Source organism: Diaphorina citri, unplaced genomic scaffold (assembly GCF_000475195.1).
Source record: "Diaphorina citri unplaced genomic scaffold, Diaci psyllid genome assembly version 1.1 scaffold939, whole genome shotgun sequence".
Taxonomy (NCBI): Eukaryota; Metazoa; Arthropoda; class Insecta; order Hemiptera; family Psyllidae; genus Diaphorina; species Diaphorina citri.
Window position 1 is genome coordinate 78,066 of NW_007378370.1, and position 12,726 is coordinate 90,791.

The following is a 12,726-nucleotide window of genomic DNA, read 5'->3' on the forward strand; positions in this document are numbered from 1 at the left end:
CCACCCCCCCCCTAAACTGATTTGTTAGAGGTTCGCAACTTCATAGGATTTATAGGGAGTTGTATCAGCAGATAGGGACATAGTATATCATAGTTTAATTAGTTTATTTTGTTAATACATAAACATAATACTCATATGTACATACATGTTTGAAATACCAATAGGTTACAAGGATCTTTCCCCCTGACGTACATACATATGTCGGAATTTCCTTTTATCTGAGAATATTGCAATACATTTGATACCAATACATTTAGCATAACTGGCCCGCAGTCATGTTTTTACATTCAATGATTCCTTCATAACTCATAAGCACTACCTTGGCTTCAAGACAAAACCAACACCAGAGGTTATTAGGCTCAAAGGTATAGTACTGCTACCTGAGATATTAGTAGGCTTAGGGATATTGTACTCCTACGTGCATAGCTCGTAAAATCCTCAAGCAAATAAAATATCTGAGACACCTTCAAGTAATAGGCTGTTCAGTCACTTCTTCAGTGATGTATCAGTTTATCTGATTTCACTTGTAGGAGTTAATAAATTAGATTGAGGCATCTATCACTTTAATCATCAATGCGACATGGACACTATCAAATTCTGTGTCCTTAGTTCTTATCCTTACGCAAAAACCCGAGGGTGGGAATTGACAAAAAATCTATGTTTGAAAAATATGCATTTATTTACTCGAGGCAATGCTATTGAACAAATAGGTGTCAGGTATTCATTGGATTATGCAATGAAATAGTAATTTTATTATTAATTACCTATGTAGTACTTGTCCAAGGTCAATAATGGATTTCTATTATTATTTTTATTTTATGTATATTCTATTTATTTATTATTTTTTTTATTTTTTTTTTTTTCTTCTTAGACCTTCAAATCAAAACAGTACCTACACTATGTAAAACAGAGTCATTGATTTTTGGAAATAATTGATTTTTGGTCATTGATTTTTGGATGTTCTTGTATAGGAGTCGTAGGTACTGTAAAGAGTGTAAAGTAATGTGAAATGTAGTTGATCATTACTTGTACTTTGAAATGTTCAGTGGTATAAATACGTAGATAGCTATCTTTTAATTCTTTGCGGAAGTTTTATATAGTAACCTTTGAAAAAGTACATAGACTAATAAAGAATTTCATAAAATATTGATAGTTAAAATATCTCAAGGCAGAATTATCTGTCCTCTTGAACTACTTTTTAGTTAGACCAGTTCAAAAGTCGATATAAATTCTATAAAGAATTGTAAAATTGCATGTTCACTACATAGGCATTTATTGAAATTATTCATTTCTTATGGGAAAATCATTGGAACTTGACCAAAACCAAGCTGCTTTTACTAACATCGTGTTTGGCAACCTGTTATTAGACGGCAAGTCGTTACCCTTCTTTTCGTAGTAAAATGTCTGAAAATATTATTGGCTGTCCCATATTCTTTTTTACTACTTTCCTTGTCCAATAGGAAGGAAAGTTAATGAGGCTTAGCTTTAGGAACTTCAGAATGGTTGACCGAACAAAAAAGGGTTGTTGTTGTTTTTAACGTTTCCGACGCATCAGCTTCACAATTCCGTTTCTAGATCTAGGAACTTCGCCACCACCACGGGATCAGTCCAGAGGGAGGTTGGATCCAGAGTTGTGGGTTTGGATGGGCAGGAGAACAAGTGCCAAACATCGTGGTTGAGACTCTGGCAGAGAGTGCAGGTGTCTGGTACTGAGGGGTCGAGTCTGGCCTTGTAGTTAGGGTCTTATTCGTTTGTTCTTCTCGCTAAAACTCTTAATAGGTTAGTCCAATTTTGATATTTCGCAAAGATATTCAGCACATAAAGAAAATTTAGTGGTTTTTGGTTTTGGACCTCGTAGGACCTTGGAATTCCTTAGGACAGTTTAATGAACTAGGAGATTTCGAAAAAAAAATATATATACCTTTACCTAATCAGCAGCTTGAGTCCTTATTTTTTTTTTTTTTTTTTTTTTTTTTTTTTTTATTTAGATTTTTTTTTTTTGTTCTGATTGCTTCCAGTGGGTTTTTTACCCTTGGAACTAAAAAAAAAAGAAAAAAAAAAACAAGAAGTCAGAACTTTTGAAGAAAAAATCTGGTTGTGAACATACAACGACTTTCCTTATCCTATTGAATTGATGCCTATTTGAGTTGTTCTTTTACCTAACTTTTACAATATCTCTAACGTTTTTGTTGTCTAGCTATAGCTGAAAACCGCCAAAAAAACGGCTCGAAAATCTGTCCAAAGCGGTCAAAATACCGGCCAAAGCGCAGGACCCATCTCAACCAAACATTTTGTGTTGCATTCTTGTCACATATTTGTGAACTACATACCAAATTTCAAGTCTCTAGCAGCTTATACCGTTCCCGAGATATTGTTAATTAAATTACACCCAAACCGCCAAAAAGCGGTAAAATGCCGCCAACCGTTGCACCGATCTTAACCAAAAGTTTTCGTGTCGCATCCTCTGTCACATCTTGACATCTACATACCAAATTTCCAGTCTCTAGCTCTTACCGTTTTCGAGATATTTTGTTTACAGACAGACAGACAGACACACAGACAGACACACCCACGGACCAATGGCTGAAACTTTGGATTTAGGCTCTAGGGACCTCAAAACGTGTTTTGGCACTAAAAACTGACCATCGAAATTTTGACCCGATTACATTACTTTCCTTCCTATAGGATAAGGAAAGTAAAAATTAAATGGAAATGGAAAAAAAAATCGAACTTTGATCAAGAGTGCATATGTAAAATAATTTGTTATGTTTTAGTAATTAGATACATACGATCATATACTTACATATAGGTTTTATAACTACCTGTTTAGGCCAATATATCATTATCTAAGTTATTAAAAGATTATAATGAAGTAACATGCTAATAACTGAAAATTGAAATGCTAAAGGTTTAACGAGAGGTAAGCATGTCCTTTTTATTAACTTCCGGAAAACATGGATTTTATTCCAAGGAAAGTATTGAGGTTAATGGGTAGACCTATAAAAGAAATGCTAATTAGAGCTGTCAAGCTCCAATGTTAACTTCCTCACAGCGATAATGTTGAAAAAGAACTTACCCATTTAACTGGACTAAAATATGCTGCACTGGTGAATTTTTATGCTTTTTCTTTGCCAATTTTTTGATGGTTTCGTCTCGGAAGTCCGGGTCGAAATCTGTGGACTTGTTGTACCCACAACGGACAAAACTTATGTGGGGGCCGTATTCAATGAGGGAGGGTGAGCAATGATCATGGTCAGCATGGTAGGGTTGTTTGGAAAGGCTATCTACCTACTTACATGTAAAGTTGGACCTTAGTATACACAGTCGTATTGAATTTTAAGATACCTATGGGTAATACCTATTGGGTAATATTACCCGATACCTATGGGTAATGTTGTTTTTTAGGTAATATTTTATAAGTAATACTGTTTTTTACTTTTTTTAGTCATATTTGATTTAACTTGAAGTCTGGGTCTAGTGACACCAATATCATGTTGTGTTAGTGGTCAATGATCATCCTTGTGCTAAAAATGGAGGGAAAAGTGGGAGAAAGTAACTTTGGACTTGCGCAGGGCTGACTAATGAGACTTTTTTTTTACCAATAGTTGAGGGGGTGACCTTGCCAATTTCATGGGTTGACATTTGCTAGTGCACAAAAAATGTTTATTAAAATTTATAGTAATTAGGTATATTGTTTTTGACAAAACTGGTTTATATCGGTGAAAAAAAAAAAAAAAAAAAAAAAAAAAAAAAAAAAAAAAAAAAAAAAAACCCATCTCAACCAAACATTTTGTGTTGCATTCTTGTCACATTTGTGAACTACATACCAAATTTCAAGTCTCTAGCTTATAATGTCCAAGGCTTGTTTGGCTCAGTTGACCCCGTGTGGAATCGTATCCTAACATCCCGCGTACCTAGTATGTGAGGGCTGCTTTCGTATACTTTACTCGTATGTCTATTTGGATATGAATAGAATGTAGCAGCATAGGATTCCATCATGTACGACTCTAAAGCTTTTAGACGAAAATATCCACTACATGGGTCCTCCCTGTGGGTATTAGGGGATTAGAACAACTTCAAAGTAACTCCATCCATGCCTGTCTTAAGAGGCGACTAAAGAGACCCCAATGGTCACCAGGATAAGCCATCCAACTCTTGTTGGGCAACAGGTTGGGTAGATGAACTGACAAGAGGTACCTAGAGATTCGTAGAAGCTTATCCTTTAGGGCTGTTTGCCCTTACACCTAAGCCTCTGAGTGTGTAGAGGCACCTATTGTATGTAAGAACTTTAAGATAAACAAAGTTCCGGGAAAATAAACCACAGCGTGTTCAGTTGAATTTTCAATTACATCAGCTCTACGTATACATCAGCTAATTACATAGAGTCAAAAACTAATCATTATCCTAAAAAGATCGTGGAAATTTTTAATCAATATGTTTACCATTTTGAACCCAAGACCACTTGTTTACCATAAGCTCATACCATACAAAGCACTCCACGTGGTCCTTAATGCACAAAGATAAGCTTCTATTATCATACTATCCAATAGATTGCCAATGAGACAAGAATGTTGCATACTCCTTAAGGCGTAGATGGTCTTGGTCTCAGCTGACATTGGCACTTAATATTTCTTGCGGTGAACAGTATACTGGGTTCTGGAAGTGTCTGGTATATCAGATGACAGCAAGGTGTAATGTCAGAATGTCACTGTACATGATGATTGTAGAAAAGCGAGTTTACATCAGTTACCCTCGGGTCCATACAGTGATTATAGTCTCGTAATAACATTTTTTTGTTTTGTGTTTGTATAGCATCATCTTGCGCCTGTGCAAACGCTGAAAAACCAGCATGTCTCAAAAAAGTAGTTATGGAGACTGACCCCCATCAAACAAATTTTCGCCCTTCTTTGTATTTCCGCAAATGTGATTTAAATTTATATAAAGTCGTGTGATGTTCACAACTGGTGTTCTTTTCTTCAGTTGAACCCAGTATTGTTATACGTTTAGCAATAGAATCTGCGGGCAGATCAGATTTAATTTTCCTTGCACTAATGGAAAAGAAAAATAAATAATAGTCCTTCAATATCATCCTAGCCCGCGGACGTATAATCTCTGGTATTGTATACAAAATTATACAAAAAAATTGATTTTTTTTTTTTTTTTTAATTTTCTAAGTCCGAAGCAACATTGACTTTGGTTGATATCTGGATGAGTGACTATCTGATTTTCACCAAATGTTACAGTCGCGTCCTTGGACCATACCGGTATAGCATACCAAATTTCATCGCTCTACGACAAACCGTTCGTGAGATATTTTGTATACAAACTTTTCACATTTTCCACGAAATAAGGGTTAAGTAACAATTGCTTTGGTTAATATCTAGATGGGTGACTATCCGATTTTTACCAAATTGTTACAGTCGCATCCTTGAACCATACCGGGATATCATACCAAATTTCATCGCTTTACGACAAACCGTTCTTGAGATATTTTGTATACAACTTTTGACTTTTTCCCATTTAAACCTGTAGTACGTACGTACGTGCTCTGAGGCTTAGGTGTAGGGGCAACTGCCCGAAAGGATGGGTTAAGCTTATATGAATCTATTGACAAGTCCCCATTTCACATTGATCTTACTGGGAAATCTTCTAATTTTGGGAAGACCTTGCCATACAGTCATGTCGGTAACTAAATTCAATTCTTTTGTAATGAGCACATGCACAGTATGCGCATGGTAATAAGGCTGTACGTACGTTACGTACAGACCATGGGTTAAAAACCACTTTTTTGACATCAGGGGATCCCAAAACGGATATTTCCAACCATTTCCAGATTTTGAAAATTTGGACTGATTGCAATACTTTCATTACTAGTATAGCTCGCTATACTCTAGTAATAGAAAGTAAAAAGACTTAGACATGATTTGTGTTATCTTTCCCTTCAGTATTTTCGTGTTCTGTCCTCATAATCCTAAATTTTATATTAATCCAAAATGTTTCAATAATACTATACCGACTCTTGATGTAGGTAATCGAACTTCATGTCCTTGTGCTGACAATTACTTTCTATTTTTAATTAATAAACCCTTTAATAACTAAACTAGAGGTACACAGTTACTTTTGGTAATATGAATCAAAGGGTAAGTGTACCCATTGTAGCCATGCTTTTGTGTAATGAAACTTTATGAAACATTCGTTTTCTATTTTTAGGACGCCATGAAGTGAATCAGTCATACCGAACAAGACACATTAATATTTTAAAAATAGAATAACTTTTTAGTATATTTTATGACCATGCAGAATTTTATTGTTCTGCAGATGATCTAGATCTAGTTGTTCGGTTTTTTGCAATTTTGATCCTCTTCCATGCCAACGTTTCCAGAGAAATAATGCATTGTAATACCAAGAGATAAAAGTGTATATTGCATACTGGTGGTACTGTACGTTGTACACTCAATGGATTGATTTCACAATCCAGCAGATAAGAGCTTCAAAGTGTCAGATGTATTCCATGTCAAGTCTAAAAAAAAGAACTGCATATGAAAGTGATGTTGGCTAAAAATGGCTATCATAAGCCAAATGCAGTAACTTATAAATTAATAACAGTACCTACCTCCCTTCCCTACAGATCACTGATTCTATGACATATGAGGGGCACATCCCCAACTTCAAAAGTCAGATCACCAGTTTAGATATTCATGAGGCTGAGTGCACCCCGATTAACCCAGGATCACGTGACTAATCGGTCACCCGTTAAGATACCAACCACGCTTGATAGTACTTAACCACAAATGAACCTTCTAATCTTCAGGTACGAAGAGGTAATGGATGGCCACAAAAGTCCACGGGTTACTGTGCCAGGTTATGGTTTGATAATAGATTTCTTTCCCATGACATAATTATTTCTCACTTATCTGCCATAATCGATAAGGATCCGCCATTGTGATTAATAAAATGCATCGCTTGAACTGATTGCAGATTGATGCTGGTCGGAATGAATGAAAACAGAAGTCGGAAGATTGTGGGACTTAAATGAGTAAGTTATAAAATAGCTTTGAATAAGGGAAAGAATATTTTAAGCTGTGTCCACACATATTCGACCTCGTCGATCGATGAGGTGAATGTTGTTGCAGTGTACGGTTTCAGTCGATGCGTCGATCGTGTGTGGACACAGCTTTAGAACGAGAAGAAAGAGAAATGCTCATCAAATGGGCAACCAGAGATACAACTATCAAACCCGGGATCTTCTGAATGGTAAGCACTGGGCTAACCGTGCCCCGTATTGAGTGTATATTGTATTCATTTATACGAGTAAGTTGTATAGTTATTGATTTTGTAACAGTGCTTACCAATATTTTGTAACCCTCTAAAATTTTGTATCTATTTTGTAGAAAAATAAAGTGAACATTTCTTTTGTAATTCCACATTTTTCTCAACTTTCAATCGGCTTTAGATTTTGAGATCTGATTAAAAGGGATCTCAAAGTCTTTCAGGGCTACCTGTTTTTCCCCCTGTTTCATCTCATTAGCAACATTACGAAGAAAATTTATTTTTGCTACCATAATAATTCTAATGGTGGATTTCAAAAAGGAGTTTTGGATCATTAAAAACTCCTTTTTTGATTATTAAAAAGTCCTTTTTGGATCATTAAAAATTCCCTCATTAGTGAAATCTCTGATTAAGACCTTGGTGAAATCCACCATAATTTATTTAAATCAATGGGAAATTCATTCCTCGTCAAACTCCTCGAGTGCCAGGGGACCTCTCAACACCCAGGGGGTGGCTGCTGACCTAGCGTTGCAAAGTGGGGAGATGATCCCAAGGTCGTCACAAGCCGCGAGAGAATTAATTCCACATCCATCTTTTTTGTTTGATCACCAGTTCACCACCAGTTCTCTGTTAGTCATTGTACACAAATCGTCCAAGAATCAACTGCATGCTACTCGCTGTTTGTTCAACCAGAGCCAAGAAGTGTTCGCGTAATTTTTTTCGCCGTTTGGATTTCAGGTGTTGAAATACGACAACTTTTTTTCGTGTGCGAACTGCGAATGTAAACTTTTTGTGCGATTTTTATTAATCGACTAATATTCGGATCTTTTTTGTTCTTTTAAAAAATCTCGTAAAAGTACGTAAAAAATTTCCGTTTTATTTTCTAGCAAGGTGTTGTGCTTTTTATTTTTGAAATTCCTCGGTCAAAAGCTTGAAAGGCCTCATTTCTCAAAGGAGGACGAGCTTCATAATTAGGGTAAGTTACATTAAACTGTGTGTGTTTTTTTTTTTTTTTTATATAAATATCAAGACTGCAATTTGTTTTTGCACGCCTAATTAGACAGTTTGGAAATCTCTTCTTGAAGACAACTATGGAAGGAAGAGGGAGGTTTCTTTCCCCCATTAGGATAGGACTTCCTTTTTCAAGAACTTCACTAAGTATCGAATAGATTATTATGACTGAAAACTGAATACACAATTACACACTAATCTTATTCCAAAATAATATCTTGAGTTTTCGATTGATTGAGCGCGAAAGAGCTCCTTCAGAAGAAGACTACCACATGACGCCAGAAAAAAAGGTCTTATCCCAAATCACTCGACTATTCTTTTATTGGCTAAATCTCAAACCTCTTGCACATTGGGCTTTTGAATTATAATAATAATAATAATAATAATAGTGCTTATTTATACTGCTCGCATAGGACTGAAAAGTCCCTTTACTCCAGCAGTAGGCTACTCTATAAAATATTGGCAAACTGCATATTTTGCAATTGGTACCTACTAACTACATGCATACCTTAGTACCCATCACAAATCAAGTGTCAATTCCTATAGAGTAGCTATACGAGGCAATTAAGTTGATATAAAAGGAAATGGAGAAAATCAAACTTGTCCGGAAAACTCGAAACCATAAATCTTTATGTTGGGTAGGTCAGAAATCAAACAATGTTGGGGACTATGTGAAAAACAACAATAAGTAGTACGTAGAGCTACCTGGTAACCTATATTGATAGGTAATTATCTACGTACACACATAGGCATAGGGATCTACTAACCCATTTGTGTGCAATACTGATGAGAGGTGGTTTTTGTGCCCTTAACATCCTTCTAAAAATGTGACATATGAAATGACATTGATTGTTGTACAATAAATAACTTTCATTATTAGGACTAGAGATAGGTACTTGCGAGCGTAATTTGATTAGATACTGTGGGCTAGTCTTAGCTATCTCGTTGGCGTTACACATTGATGTTAATGTATGCGCCTAGTAGTTATGGCATTTGACTTTTCAAGTTCACGAAACTGTTTTATCGTGGAGAGGTCAAGATCGCTTCTACTTCCATTGAGATGCGTACACTTCGCGTGCGGCAGTATATGCCACGAACAGAGCACGAGACTCTCAATCTCGGGGTCGAGGGTTCGAACACTCCCGCGGCAGAGCTGTGCTGGTTGAGGTTCAAATTATCTGGAGAATCATGTTCATACTGCGTTCAAAATTGCCGCAAAGCAGATACATATCTGTAGTGTATGCACCTTATTTGCATAGACCCTGATCTTATTATGGACAAGTTGCCTCTGAGGTTCAAATTATCTGGAGAATCATGTTCATACTTCGTTCAAAATTGCCGCAAAGCAGATACATATCTGTAGTGTATGCACCTTATTTGCATAGACCCTGATCTTATTATGGACAAGTTGCCTAACTCCATACACAAAAAGCCCACTCTGAGGCTTAGGTGTGGGGGCAACTGCCCGAAAGATTGGGTTAAGCTTATATGAATCTATTGACAAGTCCCCATTTCACATTGATCTTACTGGGAAATCTTCTAATTTTAGGAAGACCTTGCCATACAGTCATGTCGGTAACTAAATTCAATTCTTTTGTAATGAGCACATGCACAGTATGCGCATGGTAATAAGGCTAATAACGTAAGCATTGTCTGATGCATCTTGTAATGCCTAGCCCTCATTAATCAAGATACCTTGGTACCTTATCATTTATCATATAATCATGTATTAATACGAGATAGTATTTTGTTTCAGAGATAGATAATTCGCCTTTGTGAACTTCTCCTCAATTGTATAGATGAAACATTCAATACGTAGGTAATCTGTAATACAATGTAATCTGTAATATGCACCTACTACCCTTAGATTAACACCTTTATGATCGGGTCGAACATTATTACACGTATACCTACTTACCTACAATACTATGACTTTATTACGCAGAATACTTAATTTCAATTAAAAAAGCAACTCTATATTTAGAGAAAATACATGAAGTTATGTTACAAGAAAGAAAGTGTTTGAACAGGAACTGCTCAACTGCTGTTTCCAATCGGTGTAGGAAAAAACTGGAAATGCATGTTTTCAAAAATGGCATCAATTAATATTTATCATGCGTAAGCAATGATCAAGGTAAGCCTCAATAAGTGCGTTATGTGCTCAAATACGAATTACATGAACTAACGCAATCTACTTATTGTGTCAGAAATGGCACAGTAATTAATTAAAATATTACCAGACAGCCTGGACACCCTACATGAACGGTTTAATAGCATTGCTTTATTCAAAACTTGCATTACCACATCGGACATTATCTCACCGCTTTGATTTTTTAGACAACGTTCGAAGATTACTTTTCAACTTTTTTTGTATGAAAAAAGTTATTGTGCATAAAAGTTTTGAAATGATCGTTCCATCGCAATTCTAGAGGCAACATTTAATTACCAGTCTGCCTGAGTGCCTGGTACCCTCTGGTAGATAATAGGGAATGTAGATATAAATATGATGGCAAGTTGAGCAAAATGCGTTCCTTCTTGCAAAGTTTTCAAAAACTTACCACAAGTTTTGGAGGACATTAATAATTAATAACCTCACGGTTTAAGATGAATTAACGATACTGATGTTCCTATTTAGTTCGAGTGCCTGGTACCCTCTGGTAGATAATACGGAATGTAGATATAAATATGATGGCAAGTTGAGCAAAATGCGTTCCTTCTTGCAAAGTTTTCAAAACTTACCACAAGTTTTGGAGGACATTAATAATTAATAACCTCACGGTTTAAGATGAATTAACGATACTGATGTTCCTATTTAGTTCTGCCTTCTTTGCCTGTGCAGTATAGCAGTATAGGTAACAGAAAACAAACCCATTTCATCATGGGTCTTTACCTTCCATTTTCTATCTAAATGACACCTGATACTTTCAGAATTTGGGTCAACCCCATTGCGTCAGCAAAATGAAAAAAAAAAATTTTTCCCTCACTGATAACAAGTTTTATGGTTTTTCAGATCACTTAATTTGTATTCTAAATTAGCAAAAGCACCACTGCAATTATGCAGTGAGCAAAACGCGACTAGGGCTGATAACAAATTATGCAATTTTTTTCCACCACGTGTTGTGATTTTTCCTGTCTTGGCTTAGTCTATGATGGCAGTCTCCACCTTGTTAGGACATCTTATGATACGGTAAAAGACAGGTTCTTTATAAGTACTTCTTATATTAAAAGACTGGCGTAAGTTGGTCCTTTTGATGACGACAGACCATTAATTACGTATGCATATTACGAGGAACATTTTCCTGCGATTGAAGAAAAAGGTGGTGGAAAGGAAAATTCTTAAGAAAGAAGAATAGTTGCGAGATCAAATCCTAGACTATCAAGTAAAACATTGCAAATTTTTTATAGGTAGAGTTAGAAAAATGTCACTCATTTCGTATGAATCTCTAAGCTCATTGTACTCAATTGTCGAGATAGTGTCATAGACATTTGCTCTAGACATTTTCATAAACTTGAACATGATAGATGGTAGCTATTTCATTAGATAAAGTTACTTTAAGCTACCTACTTCTCCTAATAAACATACTGCTAAAAAATTGCTCAAGACTGCAATTTGTTTTTGCACGCCTAATTAGACAGTTTGGAAATCTCTTCTTGAAGACAACTATGAATAAACATAGGTACTGCTAAAAAATTGCTCAAGACTGCAATTTGTTTTTGCACGCCTAAGTAGACAGTTTGGAAATCTGTTCTTGGAGACAACTCTGGAAGGAAGAGGGAGGTTTCTTTTCCCCATTAGGATAGGACTTCCTTTTTCAAGCCTTTTGATGACGACAGACCATTAATTACGTATGCATATTACGAGGAACATTTTCCTGCGATTGAAGAAAAAGGTAGTGGAAAGGAAAATTCTTAAGAAAGAAGAATAGTTGCGAGATCAAATCCTAGACTATCAAGTAAAATATTGCAATTTTTTTTTTTATAGGTAGAGTTAGAAAAATGTCACCAAGTGATTTCGTATGAATCTCTAAGCTCATTGTACTCAATTGTCGAGATAGTGTCATAGACATTTGCTCTAGACATTCATAAACTTGAACATGATAGATGGTAGCTATTTCATTAGATAAAGTTACTTTAAGCTACCTACTTCTCCTAATAAACATACTGCTAAAAAATCTGGTGTGAACATCACACGACTTTCTATTACATTAAGTCGGACAGTTCTAAAAGTTTCACCATTCGATTCCGCGTGAAAAATCACATGAGATTGACTATTCACTTGCTTATTTGGTAACGGTTCACAAATAAAAGGGAAATTTGTCGACACAGGGTGAACCCACGCCCTCCTGTTTACCAGGCGAGCGCCTTGACCACTACACCACCGAGGTAGGTAGCGCCTTGACCACTACACCACCGAGGTAGGTAGCGCCTTGACCACTACACCACCGA

At 36.0% G+C, this 12,726-nt stretch overlaps 1 protein-coding gene and 1 pseudogene across 1 annotated transcript in view; both read left to right on the forward strand.

The window, feature by feature from the left end:
- Positions 1-7,426, forward strand: part of LOC103513199 (Fanconi anemia group D2 protein homolog) — a 27,426-nt gene extending 20,000 nt beyond the window's left edge. Inside the window, exon 26 of the mRNA XM_008478010.2 lies at positions 6,979-7,426. The gene's annotated coding sequence lies outside the window, so the exon portion shown is untranslated. The remainder of the gene's footprint in view (positions 1-6,978) is intronic.
- A 451-nt stretch (positions 7,427-7,877) lies between these two features.
- LOC103513209 overlaps positions 7,878-12,726 on the forward strand; it is a 33,858-nt pseudogene continuing 29,009 nt past the window's right edge.